Source organism: Sus scrofa, chromosome 1 (assembly GCF_000003025.6).
Source record: "Sus scrofa isolate TJ Tabasco breed Duroc chromosome 1, Sscrofa11.1, whole genome shotgun sequence".
NCBI lineage: Eukaryota > Metazoa > Chordata > Mammalia > Artiodactyla > Suidae > Sus > Sus scrofa.
Window position 1 is genome coordinate 44,999,892 of NC_010443.5, and position 15,498 is coordinate 45,015,389.

Here is a 15,498-nt window from a genome sequence, read left to right on the forward strand (position 1 = left end):
TTTTATGCTTCATAAGTTTTTCTCTCTTTGGGAATTATAAACAGATTTACCTATATTTTTCTAGTTATTCAAAATAATTTAACTGCATGTTAAATGCATGTTGAATTAGTTAACTGAGTGATATGTTATGGTACAACTATTTTTTCCATCCAAATTGTTAAGCACTTGGGCCATTAAATGATTAATCCTCCTCTGAACCTTTGATCTGTAGTGTAAACTTTGTGATCTGGTAAACAGATGCATGTGTGTGTGTGATTTCTCTATTTATATGACATGCACAGTTGATTTTGATCCAACAAAGTGACAGTTAAATTAGAAGAATGAAAGGATGTTTTACATTTGATTGATCCTCAATTCAATTGTAGATAATAATAAATACATGCTAAAGAAAACACTCATCAGATATTTACAATATGTGTTGCATGTTTTCTTTCCTTCACATCTTTATACAGGCCAATATAGCAGAGTATCTCCCACATCATTTTTATTATTGAAATGTCAAAGCTTCATTAAACAGATGGCCATGAAGTGAAGTATAGTTTACTCACCTTTTTATTAATAAAGTTTTATAGTTAACATTTGTATGAAAAACAAATTAATGTGTATATTAAAATATACTCTCTAGTTAGTCAATTTTTTACGTGATTTTTTGCACTGAATCTACTCCTAATATATGGCCTAGATGAACTTCAAAGGAAAATCTTTCATCTCCCTTTGGAACACTCTGTCAAAACTTTCATTTTGCTCCACAGTCAAGTGATACTTCCAGTCTCTTGGGGCATAGGCATGTAGATAGCACTTGGGTGAGGCACTATCTGGGCCAAAGCCTCCTCCAACCCACTCTAATCTCTTTCCAACTCACTTTGATGTCTTCTCAAAAATTCTGTTTGTTCTCCATGGGATTTGATACTTTACTTTTCCTTATACAGGGATGAGCTAAGAAACAAACTTAGGAACAAACTTCGAATGTGGTAACACAGGAAAGAGAGTTAGACTTCCACCATCCTGTTCTGTTAGACTTCCACCATCCACTACCATTAAGTTATAAACTTTTTTAGAAGGATAAACAAAAGTAATATCAATGAAGAGATTATAACATTTAAACATATTTTATGAAATGCCATGCACCACACTTAGCAAACCATCAATCTTGTAATATCCTTAATAATACTCTTCAAAGTAAGTACTTCTTCATTTTTAAAACTGAAAAAAAAAAAAAAGACCCAAAGTTTTACAAGGAATGAATTCAAGCTCACAGAAGATGCCCATGTCTCTTGGGAGTTTTACTTGCTGGAAGGTTGAAACCATCATTAAGACCCTTTTTGAATGAAGAATAATAATTTGACATCTTTAGCTATCAGGATTTCTTGTGTACCATTATTACTGGCATTAGAAGAGCTAGTGAGCTTGTATGAGCATGAGAAATACGTAATATGTCAGCTATTTGAGAAATGTGACAATTGATGACAAATATGATGAAAAATAATGATTTTTTTTTTTTAAATATCAGTGTTAGAGTTCCCGTTGTGGCTCAGTGGTTAACGAATCTGACTAGGAAACATGAGGTTGCAGGTTCAATCCCTGGCCTTGCTCAGTGGGTTAAGGATCCAGTCAGCGTTGCCATGAGCTGTGGTGTAGATTGCATATGCGGCTCAAATCCTGCATTGCTGTGGCTCTGGTGTAGGCTGGTGGCTACAGCTCTGATTCGTCCCCTAACCTGGGAACCTCTATATGCCACAGGAGTGGCCCAAGAAATGGCAAAAAAAAAATTAGTATCTCCAGTAACTTCAATAAAATCTTGACATAATTAAGAATTAATCAATGTCTATCATCAGGATGCTAAGTTATGAATATATTAGGAATAAATATGAATAAAGTAGCAAAGTTCAAATTATACTTTAGAATTATATACATTATAAAAATTAAGTAAAAATGAACTTAAGGAGCATAAGAAGGAACATGTATTTATTCTTAACAAACTTTGGCAAGTTATTGGAGCACAGGAGAAACTTACTGCATGCTGTGGAATAATTGATTTCATAGTTTATTGGGTTAATGAGGTATCAATCCACTTGTTTTACAGTGAAGAAATCTGAACCTGAGGAAAGAATAGTAACCTAAAATCCCCCGTGCCCCCTGCCCCCGCCCAATAGCAAAGTACATATTGACTTTACTTCTAGAGTTTTCTAGGAGAAATAAAGGAAAACAGGAATTGGAACCCTCCTGGTCCCATGTATTCTTTGGCTATAAGTAAGACTTGTTAACAAATTTTAGTGTTGGCTCACATGGACCAGAAAGAAGGAATCTGGATACTTACTAGTCAGGCTTGAATGTCACTCTGTGTACCGAAGTTCTGTTCTGTTTTCTCTAGGGCTCAAGTGCTTATACCTGGAGACATGTTACAGGCCATTCCTTGCTCAGTCTAAGTGCCAAGAACCCAAGGCAATTCTCAATACTTTTGCCTCTTTAACCCACTGATGATCACCTTTGCACCTGAAATGTCCCTTGTTCATTCCTATTCCAACTTCATATCTTAGAACACGATCATAATTACCTAGCAGATCATGTTCTGAAATATAGCCTGATTCACAAGAGCATCCAGATCCTCTTCACTCAGTTCTTTTTCAAGAAAACTGCTGATTTTAAGTGCAGAACTTCTGAGATCCTGAAAAGAATGTGAGTAGGAGAAACTATCCCATCTATAAGGAACACCTGAGGCAAAGCCCAAATATTTTTATATTGTTGTAGAAAATTGAAAGTGCTTGGGCTTTTTCTAAGTTTTGACAAGGATCTATTACTTACTCCTTCTATTAAAATGACTGCTCTTGTTTTCGGCTTATTGGAACTTGCAACTGTGTGATTTCGTAAGGCTAGCTCACCTTTATTCACTCATTCAAACAATACTTTTTAGATTATCATGTATATTTCAGAAACTGTACTGAGTTCTGCAGAATGTGACAAGATCAATGATGTGCCATCTGTGCCTGGTAAGAATCCACGATTCATAAAGGAATGAATAAAGCAAGTCATTAAATGCAATGTGCACAGAAAAGCAAAGCCTGTGTCTTGATGGCTTCACTAGTGACTTCTACCAAAGATTCAAAGAATTATCGCCAATTCTCCCTATACGCTTCCAGAAAATTGAAGAGGATGGAAGACTTCCAAATGCAGTCACTCAGGCCAGCATTAACTTAATGCTAAAGCAAGGAAAATACTGCAAGGAAGTAAAACTAAAGACTAATGTCAATTATGAAATGTAAGTTGCAACGTTCCTCAACTAACTAGTAGCAAAATGAATTCAAAACATCTTAAAAGGATTATACAACAGGACCCTCATGGATTTACTCTGGATATGCAAAGGTAGTTCAAAATTTGAAAATGAATTAATATATTATCACATTTGGGGAATGAAGGGAAAAACCCACGTGATCATAATTTTGCATATAGAAAAAGTATATGATAATATCCAGCACATTTTCATGATAAAGAACACTAACTGAATTAACAAAATATAGATTGAAACTAACTCAGCATTGGAAGGCCGTACATGAAATACCTACTGCTAATCTCATAATCAGTGGTGAAAGACTGAAAGATTTTCCGCTAAGATCAGGAAGAGGCAAGGATTCCCATTCTCGCCATTTCTGTTCAGCATAGTAACATATATAGTCCTAGGCAGAGCAATTAGGCAAGAAAAAGAATAAAATCATCCAAACTGTAAAGGAAGAGGTATAATTATCTCTGTGCACAAATACCGTAATTTCAAGCATAGAAAACCTTAAAGAGTCTGGGAATCCCAGCAGCCATGTTGGTGGGAGTGGACACTAGAGCGAGCAGAGTGATTGGGGAGCTTGCCTGCTGCCACACCATGGGGGGAGGCATCAAGGCCAAGTGCCCACCCAAGGGCAGCCTGACCACTGCTGTGGGTTGTGTCATGGCATCTCTCCTTCACCTGCTTCCCCTGATTCTAGGAGACTGTTTTCAATGGGATGTCTCTTTTTATCAAACAAGTTTGCCATTGGTAGTCTAATATTTTATTGGCTCTATTGGTTATTTTCTTTAGCCAGGTCTAGTAAACTCTCAGTTTCCTTTATCTTTAAAACTATTTAGATTAAGCAGATTATTTCACATTCTTTAGATTTCATTTCATTAGTTTCACAGAATTTCCATTTTTTTCTACATTTTCATCATCACATCCCATCTTTTGCCTCTCTTCTCTTCCATTTGTCTTACATGCAGCACACATACCTCTTCTGATCAGCTTCAAAGGGGGAATATGAGGGGACATGTGAGTATTGGACTTCAATCTGGGGGAAATCCTGACTCTGCCCCTTATTAACTGTGTAGTCTTGGTCTTAGTGCGTATCTAATGATGGAAGAGATATTCATATATCTAGGTATGAGAAAGTTATTCTGGCTTATACTTGAATTGGTTTGAACTTTATGCTGACTAGAACAGCATGTCCTGTGGCCTATCATACACACACACTGTGCATTTGCTCTAACCATTAAAGAAAAGGGTGCATTGTCCAAGAGTAAAGAATATCCATTTTGAAGATAGAGATAAAGGCTTACTTTCCTAGGGTGCCAATGCTTGTACTTCTTTGATGCTAGGGCTCCCTTCCCAGGTGCCACAACCATACTGACTGGATAAGTGCTAATCTTTCTTTCTTGAAACCTTGAAGGAATGTACGCCTTTCATGTTTGATGGTCTTTGTTCTGACAAGACTAAAACTGTACTGAAAACCCTGCTTCTCTGAAGAAGTTCCTCAGAACTAACTGAGAGGCTATCTCCTGGGCTAGAGTGCTCAGTCTGGTATAAACAAAACTCTCCTGTATTCTTATCATAGATTGTTTACTGACTACTTGTAATAACACCAGGAACTTATTTCCATCTTTAAAGTGGGAGTCATGACATTCACTGCATAAGGGTATTGTAATATTCAACTGAATGAAGTATGCCAACTCCCCTTGCTTATTGCGGGTGCCCTTGATGGCGCTCAGATCCAGACATGGTGATCAAGGGCAAAACATGTCCAAGGATGTCAAGGCATTTTACTCCTAAATTTTGGCTAATTTTACAGGGAAGAGCTTTCCTGCAGGTTGTATTGTCTCAACATTTAATTGGCTGCTCTGTGTGAGTGTTGTCCCCTTTGGGATGCTAGGGGTTAACCAGATGTAATCTGGCCTTGGAGGTGTTGCAGAATGGGCTTCTACCTCATGAGAGGTTGAATTAGAGACCTGTAGGTTCTCTCTCAGCATCTAGAGTTTGGACCTGAGCTGCAGCCTCTGCTTCAAGGTTCTTCTTGTACAATCATTGTACTTTATCAAAATTAGGAAGTTGACATTGGTACGATACTGTTACCTCGAAATCAGAAAAGTATTCATTGTCCCCAGTTTTCACATGCACTTGTTTTGAGGGGCAGGAGGCAATTATACTTCTGTGAAAGTTTATCCTGCATTGCTTCATGTAATCATCAGCACAATCAGGATACAAACTGTTCTCTCACCACAAAGAAACTTCCTTGTGGTGCCCATTATTATTGCTTCCCTTCCCCAGCTTTCATACCTGGGTCTCACTGATCCGTTTGCATTCCCAATAATTTTTAATAACTCAGTAAATCTTATTATATTTATAGTTGTACAACCATCAACACAACCCAATTTTGCGACATTTCCATCCCAAACCCCCAGTCCACCCCTCTCTCCCCACACCTGTCCCCTTTGGTAACCTTATGTTTTTCTAACTCTGAGTCCATTTCTGTTCTGCAAATAAGTTCATAATTATCATTTTCTTAGATTCTACATCTAAGTGTTACCATGTGATGCTTGTCTCTCACTGTCCGATTTACTTCAGTTATTGTGATAATCTCTGGATCCATATTGCTGCAAGTGCCATTATTTCGTTCCTTTATATGGTTGAGTAATATTCCATTGTGTATATGAAGCAAATCGTCTATATCCACTGCTCTGTTGATAGACATTTAGGTTGCTTCCATTGTCTTAGCTAGTGTAAATAGTGCTGCAGTGAACGTTGGGATACATGTATCCTTTAGAGTCATGGTTTTCTCTGGATAGACGCCCAGGAGTGGGATTGCTGGATCAAATGGTAATTCTATGTTTAGTTTTTTGAGGAGCCTCCATCCTCCTTTCTGTAGTTGTTGCACAAATTTACATTGCCACCAATAGCATAGGAGGGTTCCCTTTTCTCCAAACCCTCTGCAGCACTTATTGTTTGTAGACTTTTTGATGATGGCCATTCTGGCTGGTGTAAAGTAGTGCCTCATAGCAGTTTTGATTTGCACTTCTCTAATGATTAGTGATGTTGAACATCTTGCCATGAGTTATTTTGTTTTGTTTTACTTTGCCATCTCTATGTCTTCTTTTGAGAAATGCCTGTTTAGCTCTTTTTTCCCTTTTTTAAAGGGATTGTTTTGTTTTGTTTTTTCTCATATTGAGCTGCAGGAAGTGCTTATATATTTTGGAGATTAATCCCTTGTCAGTCGCTTCATTTGCAAATATGTTCTCCCTTTTCACTGGTTATCTTTTTTTCTTGTTTAGGGTTTCCTTTGCTGTGGACAAACTTTTAAGTTTAATTAGGTCCCATTTGTTTATTTTTGTTTTTATTTTTAATACTGTAGGAGGTGGATCTGAAAGGATGTTTCTGTGGTTTATGTCAGAGAAGGTTTGGCCTGTGTTTTCCTCTCAGTGTTATGGTGTCTAGCCTTATAGTTAAGTTTTAATCCATTTTGAGTTTATTTTTGTGTATGGCATTAGGGGTCTTCTTATTTTATTCCTTTACATTTAGCTGTCCAGTTTTCCTAGCACACATTATTGAAGGGACTATCTTTTTGCTGTTGCATATTCTTACCTATTTTATTGTAGATTAGTTGACCGTAGGTCTGTGGGTTTAATTCTGGGCTCTCTATCCTGGTCCACTGATCAATGTCTCTGTCTCTGTGCCAGTACCATACTGTTTGGGTGACTGTAGCTTTGTAGTATAGCCTGAAGTCAAGGAGCCTGGTTCCCTCAGCTCCATTTTTCTTTCTCAGGCTGTCTGTCTTTGACTATTCTGGGTCTTTTGTGCTTCCAAAGAAACTTTAAAAGATTTTGTTCGAGTTCTGTGCAAAATGCCATTGGTAATTTGATAGGGATTGCATTGACTCTGTAGATTGCCTTGGGTAGTAGAATCATTTTGACAATATTGATTCTTTCCAATCCAAGAACATGGTACATCTTTCCATCTGTTTGTGTCATCTTTGATTACTTTCATCAGTGTCTTATATGTGAAAATCCTCAGCAAAATACTAGCAAACCAATTCTAGCAGTACATGAAAAGGATTGTACACCACGATCAAGTGGGATTTATCCCTAGGATGTAGGAATTTTTCAATATCCACAAATCAATCAGTGTTGTATGCCACATTTACAAACTGAAGACTAAAAACCATATGATCTTCTCAATAGATGCAGAGAAAGACTGACAAAATCCAATGCCCATTTCTGATGAAAACCCTCCAGAAAGGGGTTTTCAGAGTATAGGTGCTTTGCCTCTTTAGGTAGGTTTAGTCCTAGATATTTTCTTCATTTTGATGCGACAGTAATTGGGATTGTTTCCCTAATTTCTCTTTCAGATCTTTCATTGTTAGTATAAAGAAATAGAATAGATTTCTGTGCATTAAATTTGTATTCTGCAACTTTACCAAATTCATTGATGAGCTCTTATTAATAGTTTTCTGGTAGTGCCTTTAGGATTTTTTATGTCTAGTATCATATCGTCTGCAAACAGTGAGAGTTTTACTTCTTCCTTTCCAATGTGGATTAATTTTCTTTTTCTTCTCTGGTTGCTGTGGCTTGGACTTCCAAAACTATGTTGAATAGAAGTGTAAAGAGCGGATATCCTTGTCTTGTTATTAATCTGAGGGGGAATTCTTTTAGCTATTCACCATTGAGAATAATGTTAGTCGTGGGTTTGTCATAAACGGCCTTTACTATGTTGAGGTAGGTTCCCTCTATGCCCATTTTCTGGAGGGTTTTCATCAGAAGTGGGCATTGGATTTTGTCAGTCTTTCTTTGCATCTATTGAGAGGATCACAGGGTTTTTATTCTTCAGTTTGTTAATGTGGTGTATAACACTGATTGATTTGTGGATATTGAAAAATTCCTACATCCCTGGGATAAATCCCACTCGATCATGGTGTACAATGCTTTTCATGTACTGCTAGAATTGATTTGCTAGTATTTTTCTGAGGATTTTCACATATATGTTCCTCAGGGATATTGGCATGTAATTTTCTTCTGTTGGGGTATCTTTGTCTGGTTTTGGTATCAGGGTGATGTTGGCCTCATAGAATGAGTTTGGGAGTGTTCCTTCATCTGCAATTTTTTTGGAAGAGTTGCAAAAGGATAGGTGTTAACTCTTCTCTAAATTTTTGATAGAATTTGTGTGTGAATCCATCTCGTCCTGGACTCGGGTTTGTTCGATGTTTTTTAATCACAGTTTCAGTTTCACTGCTTGTCATCAGTCTATTCATCGTTTCTATTTCCTCTTACTTTAGACTTGGAAGATTCTGCATTTTTAAGAATTTGTCCATTTCTTCTGGTTGTGCATTTTATTGGCATAGGGTTGCTTGTAGTGTGATCCTTTGTATCTTTGTGACGTCTGTTTTACCTTCTCCTTTTTCCTTTCTAATTTTACTAGTTTCAGTCCTCTCTCTCTCTCTCTCTCTCTCTCTCTCTCTCTCTCTCTCTGAGTCTGGCTAGGGTTTTATCAATTTTGTTGATCTTTTCATACAACCAGCTTTTAGTTTCATTGATCTTTTCTATGATTTTCTGTGTTTCTATTTTATTGATTTCTGCTCTGATCTTTAGGATTTCTTTCCTTCTGCTAACTTTGGTTTTTGTCTCTTGTTCTCTCTCTAGTTGCTTTAGGGGTCAATTTAGGTTGTTTATTTAAGATTTTTCTTGTTTTCCTGAGGAAGGCTTGTGTTGCTATGACCTTCCCGCTTTGAACTGCTTTGCTGAATCCCATAGGTTTTGGACTGTTCTCTATTTGTTGTCATTTGATTTTAGGGTTTTTTTTTAATTTCCTCTTTGGTTTCTTCAGTGATCCATTGGTTTTTTAGAAGTATGTTGTTTAGTCTTCATGTGTTTGTATTTTTTGCAGTTTTTTCTCTTCTTGTTGATTTCTAGTGGTATAGCACTGTGTTTGGAAAAGATGCTTGGTATGATTTCAATTTTATTAAAGTTACCGAAGCTTGATTTGTGGCCCAGAATGTGACCATTCCTAGAGAATTTTCTGTGTGCATTTGAGAAAAATGTGTAGTCTGTTGCTTTTGAATGGAATGAACTCTAAATATCTATCAAGTCCATCTGGTCTGATGCTTCATTCGGGACCTGGGTTTCCTTGTTGATTTTCTGTCTGGATGATCTGTCTATTGCTGTAAGTGGGGTGTTAAATATCCCACTCTTACTGTGTTATTATCATGTCTCCTTTTAAGGTTGTTAGCAGTTGCCTTATATATTGAGGTGATCCTATGTTGGGTGCATATATATTTATCATTGTTATCTCTTCTTCATGGATTGGTCCTTTGATCATTATGTAATGCCCTTCCTTGTGTCTTATAATATTCTTTATGTTAAGGTCTATTTTGTCTGATATGAGTATTGCTGCTCCAGCTTTCTTTTGATGCCCTTTTCATGAAATGTTTTCTTTCATCCTCTCACTTTCAATTTGTATATGTCCCTAGAATCTAAGTGGGTCTCTTGAAGACAGCACATACATGGGTCTTTTTTTTTTTTTTTTTTAATCCATCCAGCCAGTGTGTGTTTTTTGGTTGGGGCATTTAGTCCATTTACATTTAAGGTAATGAATGATATGTATGTTATAATTGACATTTTATTAATTGTTTTGGATAGTTTTCATTAGTCTTTTTTCTTGCCTTCTCTTGTTCTCTTCTGGTTTTATGAATATCTTTAGTTTTGTGTTAGGATTGCTTTTTCTTATTTGTGTGTGTATCTACTGTAGATTTTTGATTTGCAGTTACAATTTTGATCATGAGTGGAATTCCACTGTGCATCCACTAGAGGTTTTTCATCCATTCAGCTGTTAATGACGTTTTAAAATAGTTTCTTCCGGAGTTCCCATCGTGGCGCAGTGGTTAACGAATCTGACTAGGAACCATGAGGTTGCGGGTTCGGTCCCTGCCCTTGCTCAGTGGGTTAACGATCCGGCATTGCCGTGAGCTGTGGTGTAGGTTGCAGACGCAGCTCAGATCCTGCATTGCTGTGGCTCTGGCGTAGGCCAGTGGCTACAGCTCCGATTGGACCCCTAGCCTGGGAACTTCCATATGCCACAGGAGCGGCCCAAAGAAATAGCAAAAAGACAAAAAAATAAAAAATAAAATAGTTTCTTCCACTGCCTCCATGCTTCATAGGTTTTCTCCAGTTTGGGATTTATTATCAGTTTTGCCCTGTTTTTCTAGTTCTTTGCAATGGTTTTATCTTAGAATGTTTTAACTTATTGAATACATTGGGAATTAGTTTACCGAGTGATATATTATAGATAGACCTATTTTTTTTCCATGGAGATAGTTAAATATTTGAACCACTAGATGTTTACTCCACCTTTGAACCTTTGATTGTTAGTGTTGACTTTGTGATCTGGTAAATTATTAAACAGATATGACTTGTTTATTTATTTCAACATTCACATTTTTATTTTATTTTATTTTATTGTTAAAGTTTTATCAAGGTCATGTCGACTTACAAGGTTTCATGATTTCTCCTGCACAACAGAGTAATTCAGTTATACATATACACACATCCATTCTCTTTCAGATTGTCAGTGTGCATGTGCCAATCCCAAAGCCCCTTTCATGCCTCTTCACCTGTTTCCCTTTCTAACAAGAAGGTTTTCAAAGTCTATGAATCTCCTTCTGTTCTGCAAATAAGTTCATTTTTATCCTTTTTTGGAACCAGTGAATAATGTTTCTTGGAAAGGTGGAAGGATATTAATGTCTGACCCTCAATTTAATTGTAAATAAAGAAAAATTACACAGTGCAGAAAAGACTCTCAGGACATTTCAATTTATATTGCGTGCCTGCTTTCTTTCCCTTGAATGTATAGGTTGGCAATGTAGACTCTCTCCTAAATCATTTTATTTTTGACGTTTCAAAGTGGTCGTAAAACTCAAGGTGACTAATCTAAGCACAGTTTCCTCATTTTCTTGATTCATAAGGCTATATAATTAGCATTTCTATGAGAGGCTCAATTTAATACGTATATTAAAACATGCTGTGGGCTTAGATTTGTATGCAATTCTTTTGCACTGATTCTACTCCTCATCTGTATCCCAGATGAACTTCAAGGGAAAATCTTTCATCTTCCTTTGGAATACCCTGTCGAATCGTTCATTTTGCTTCACGGTCAAGTGATGCTTCCAGTTTCCAACGATGCCTAGTAGGTCAAGCAACAGGGACAGCACTTGGGTGAGGAGGTAACACAGTCACGGCAGAAATTTCCAGCACCCCATTTTAATCTCTTCTCCAAGCCAAGCTAAGTATCTGTGAGATCTCCATGGGGTTTGATATTTCACTTTCCTTTTATGCTTGTGAGCTAAGAAAGAAATTTGGATGCAGTAACGCTGAAAGTAGAGTTACAGTTCACATCCTTCATGGTTAGACTTCCACCAACCATGACTATTAAATTATAACCTTCTTTGGGCAAAAGCTGGAAACATATGAAGACATTAAAATATTTAAATATATTTTACCAAATTCCATGCTCCATACTTGGCCAACTACATCTGCCGTGCAATGTAATTCTTCACCAAACCCTTCAAGGTAAGTATTTCTTCATTTTTAAAATTGAGAAAAATGAGATGCAGGTATTTTCAAGTAATGAAGTCAAGATCACAGAGGGTGTCTTGAACAGCTATTTCTGCATTTTAGTTGATGGAAGATTGAAAGCACCATTAAGACTATTTTCAAAGTAAGATTAATATCTGGCATCTTTAGTGATCAGATTTTTCAGTGTAAATATTATCATTGGCATTTGGAAGTGCTCACAAGCTATTATGGGCATGAGAAATGCTTTATATCTAATCTAGTTGAGCAAGAAGCAGTGAGAGTTGATAATAAATGGGACAAAAGAAGAAACAATGATTTTTAAAAAAAAATCAGTATGTATAATATTTTCAGTAAAGTCTTCACATAGTTAAATCAGGGAATTCTCTGATGGCCTAGCGGGTTGAGGTGCCTATGTTCTCACTGCTGTGGTTTGTGGTCAGTGCTGGTGGTGCAGGCTTGATCCCTGGCCTAGGAACTTCCACATGCTCCATGCTTTGCAAAAAGACAAGGAAAAAGGGGAGAACCTGAAGTAAACTTTGCAAAGAGCCATCACTTAAAAAAAGAATGAATCATTGTTCAACAGCATAATGTGTTATATGCACATTAGAGAATGAACTATGAATAAAGTGATGATATTCAAATTATCCTTTAGAATGATATATATTAAAAAATTGAATTAAAATATTTTGAACTTAAGAAGTACTGGGAGGAAAATATATTTATTCTTTATAACTCCTGGCATGATACAGGAACAGCATAAAAATGTATTGCCTGTTGTTGAATAACTGAATTCATACCAGATTGCTTTAATGAGATAGCACTCTCTTTTTTACAAGAAGAAATCTGACACATGAGAGAATAACAATAATCCAAGTAGAAAAGTACCTATTAACCCTATATGTGGTTTGTTCTAGAAAAAAATAAAGGAAAATTGCAGTTGGAACTCTCTTGCTTACATACATTCTTTGCCTTTAAGTATGACTTGCTTATAAATGTTAACAAGTAGGGTCATGTGAACTAAAAGGAGAGATCCTCATAGTTATTAGCCACGTTCGAGTGTTAGACTAATTAACCTAACCCTAACCCTAACCCTAACCCTAAAGGAGTGTTCTGTTTCCTGCAATATTTTTTCAAGGCCATTGTCAGTTAGGATGTTGTTTCTCTCTAGGGACCAAATGGCAGTACTTGGAGTGACATGTTGGAAGCATTTCGTAATTAATGTAGTTGCCAAGGACTGAAGGGAACTCTCAATACTTTTGCTCCTATAAACCACTGAGCCTCACCTTTGCGGAGGAAATTTCCCTCTGTTCTTTTCCCGATGTCCTGCTTTAGAACTTGTTCATATTTGGCTTATGGATTATCCTTCATGTTCTGGAATGTAGCCTGGTTGACAACAGCATCCACCTCCTCTTCGCTCAGTTCTTTCTCAAGAAAACTGATAATTTGAAACACAGAACTTCTGAGATCCTGAAAAGCATGTGCGTTTGAGAAACTACTCAGCCTATAAAGAATGCAAGAGTTACAGGCCAACATCTTTATCACATTTTGGAAAACTTAAAATCCTTGGTTTTATTCCATATCTAGAGTTTGACAAGGATGTATTTCTTATTCCACCTATGAAAATAAGTGCTATGGTTGAGTGCTTTATTATTCGATTTTATAAGCACAGCTCACCTTCCATCATTCATTCAATCAGCACTTTTAGGACACCTTATATGTTTCAGAAACAGTGTTAATTATCAGAGAAGTTTAAGAACAGCAGTTTGCTGGGAGTTCCTGTTGTGACACAGTGGTTAACAAATCCAACTAGGAACCATGAGGTTGCGGGTTTGATCCCTGGCCTTGCTCAGTGGGTTAAGGATCCAGCATTGCCGTGAGCTGTGGTGTAGGTTGCAGACACAGCTCGGATCCTGCATTGCTGTGGCTCTGGCATAGGCCAGTAGCTATAGCTCCAATTAGAGCCCTAACCTGGGAACCTCCATATGCTTGGAGAGCAGCCCAAGAAATGGCAAAAAGACAAAAAAAAAAAAAAAAAAGAACAGCAGTATGCTATCTGTGCTTATTAAGAGTCACCATTTCAAGAGGGTAGAGTAATTCAACCAATTAAATACAATGGGCATAGGAAAGAAAACCCCAGGGAGATCCCATGGTGGCTCAGGTTTATTGAACCCAAATAGCATCCATGACGACATGGATGGCATCCATGGCCTTGCTCAGTGGGTTAAGGATCTGGCGTTGCCGTGAGCTCTGGCGTAGGTCACAAACACGGCTTAGATCCTGCATGGTTGTGGCTATAGGGTAGGCCTGTGGCTATAGCTCCGATTGGACCCCTAACCTGGGAACTTCCATATGCCTCAAGGGTGGCCCTAAAAATCCAAACCAAACCAAACCTAAACAAAAGAAAGAAAATCCCAGGTCTAGATGGCTTCATTGATGACTTCTACCAAACATTAACGGAAGAACTAACATCAATCCTCCTCAAACTCTCCCAAAAATTTGAAGAGGAGGGAACACTCACAAATTATTCTACAAGGCCAGCATGACCATGATACCAAAGACAGACAAAAACACTGCAGAAAGAAAACTAAAGACCAACGTAATTTATAAAACATAAGATGCAAAAATGCTCAACAAATTAGTAGCAGAATAAGTCCACCAGCATATTAAAAGAATTATACACCACGATGAAGTGGGATATGCTCCTGGGAGGCGAAGGTGGTTCAGCCCATGACAATAAATTTTTATAACACCACGTGTATAGAATGAAGGGGACAAAACCAAATGGTCATCTGAATTGATGCCGAAAAAGCATTTTACAATATCCAACACATTTTCCTGATAAAAACACCAAAACTATGACGAATAGAAGGAAAATACTTCAACATTAAAAGGTCATATATGAAATACTACTGCTAACTTCATTGTCAGTGGTAGAGAGCTAACATTGTTTCTGCCAAGATCAGGAAGAAGGCAAGAGTGCCCATTCTCACCACTTATTCAACGTAGTGCTGGATGTTTTAGCCAGAGTAATTACACTAGACAAATAAGTAAATAAGCAACTTTTAAAAAGATTTTAAATTGGAATGCCAGGAGTAAAATTATTTCTCCTTGCAGACAACAATATTTTATACATAGAAAATCTGAAAGATTCTCCAAAATCTGTTAGAATTAATAAATACAAATGAAGATGGTTGTGTGATAAAAAAAAAAAAAACCCACAAGAATCAGTTGCATTTCTATCTGGTGAAGATGCACAATGCAACGAGAACATTAACAGAAAATTCTAATTGCAATTGCATCAAAAAGAATGAAATACTTGGAATAATCCTAAGCCAAGTGATGAAAGACATGTGTATGAAAACTACAAACTACTGCTAAACAGAATTAAATACCAAATAACTGTGACATTTTGTGTTCCTGAATTGGAAGACTTTTATCCTCTGGACCCACGTGCAGTATATGGAAGTACCTCACTGGGAATCAAATCTGAGCCAGAGCTGTGACCTATGCCACAGCTGCAGCAACACTAGGTCCTTAAACCCCAGTGCTGCAGCAGGGAATCCCTATTACATGGTTAAACAGTTTGAAAGACTGGCAAAAACCTAGGCCAAAAATACATAAGCAATGGCTACTTGGAGGAAGGTAAAT

General features: G+C 37.2%; 2 protein-coding genes across 2 annotated transcripts in view; one reads left to right on the forward strand and one right to left on the reverse strand.

Moving 5' to 3' along the window:
• RSPH4A (radial spoke head 4 homolog A) overlaps nucleotides 1–5,034 on the reverse strand; it is a 40,493-nt gene extending 35,459 nt beyond the window's left edge. The window contains exon 1 of the mRNA XM_021089223.1: nucleotides 2,318–5,034. The gene's annotated coding sequence lies outside the window, so the exon portion shown is untranslated. The remainder of the gene's footprint in view (nucleotides 1–2,317) is intronic.
• Nucleotides 1–13,873, forward strand: part of ZUFSP (zinc finger with UFM1 specific peptidase domain) — a 73,851-nt gene extending 59,978 nt beyond the window's left edge. The window contains exon 13 of the transcript XR_002345203.1: nucleotides 11,359–13,873. The gene's annotated coding sequence lies outside the window, so the exon portion shown is untranslated. The remainder of the gene's footprint in view (nucleotides 1–11,358) is intronic.